Genomic DNA, 1,058 nt, shown 5'->3' with positions numbered 1-1,058 from the left:
CTCATTTACTTGCCTCTGAAGTATTTGTTTGGAGATGAGTGTTGGCTCAAACAACTGGAGACATTTTTTTGTTTTTTTTCTCTCTTTGATATTTATGTTTTTTTTTTATAGCTGTTTTCAAAATGTCCTTCTTGAAACAAATGACCATTCTTACAATTGCTACACTTATAATGAAGTGTAGCAATATGGCCACTGAGTTAGTACTGTACGAGTCTGTCCAACAGGCCTGACCCTTCACTTCTCTAGACACCTGGAGGCTTGCTGTTGCATTTCTCACCCAGGTGTTAAAAGCAGATCCATGATGTTCTGTAGATCGTGTAGAGCCATGTTTGCTTCTACGTTACGATGACTATTTTTCAGAAAACTGGAGCTTAAAGCTCACCTGTTTGATTGTAACTGGAACATTGGTCAATATGTTTGATGAGTATTTGCTTGATGATTTTGATGATGGTATTTGGCAAAATGCATTGTTTTTGCATGCTTCATAATTGACTCCTGTGTTGGACTTTCATGGTGCAAAGCACTTGGAACTGCCTTATCAGCGGTCATAATCTTTTGCCTTATTGATGCACAGCCTGTATGTGTGATTCTCTTGCATGACCCTCTGCTAATGCTCCTTTCTTTTCAGTTCATGCACAATCTTTTATAGAATTTGACAACTAGCTTTGGAGATAATCTGAGAGCAGAGTGACTGAGATGACCTCAAATGTAGCCGGAAGGGAAAGAGAGGAKAATTACCTGACATCGGAGGCAGCTCGCTCACAAGCATGTGCAGTCAGGAATCCACTTCTACAAACAAGATTTTCTTAATAAAGCTGTTGTCAACTGGTAGTAGTTTCTCAGCTCTATATTATTTTTCTTTCTCTGGTCTCGTTGCTTCTCTATGTCACGGACTTTTAGACGATAGCGCGCCAAATTACTGGTGTCCAAAGTCAATCGWCAAGGGMGAGAGTGGTACGTCTTTCAGATATTTCCTCAATTCAACACACCTGAAAGAAGAAATCATTAACATGCTTCTGCTTAACTTGATGACAAGCTGAGGAGGTTTTAGATAGATA

This window comes from Poecilia reticulata, linkage group LG12 (genome assembly GCF_000633615.1).
Source record: "Poecilia reticulata strain Guanapo linkage group LG12, Guppy_female_1.0+MT, whole genome shotgun sequence".
Taxonomy (NCBI): domain Eukaryota; kingdom Metazoa; phylum Chordata; class Actinopteri; order Cyprinodontiformes; family Poeciliidae; genus Poecilia; species Poecilia reticulata.
This window is presented reverse-complemented; position numbering follows the sequence as displayed.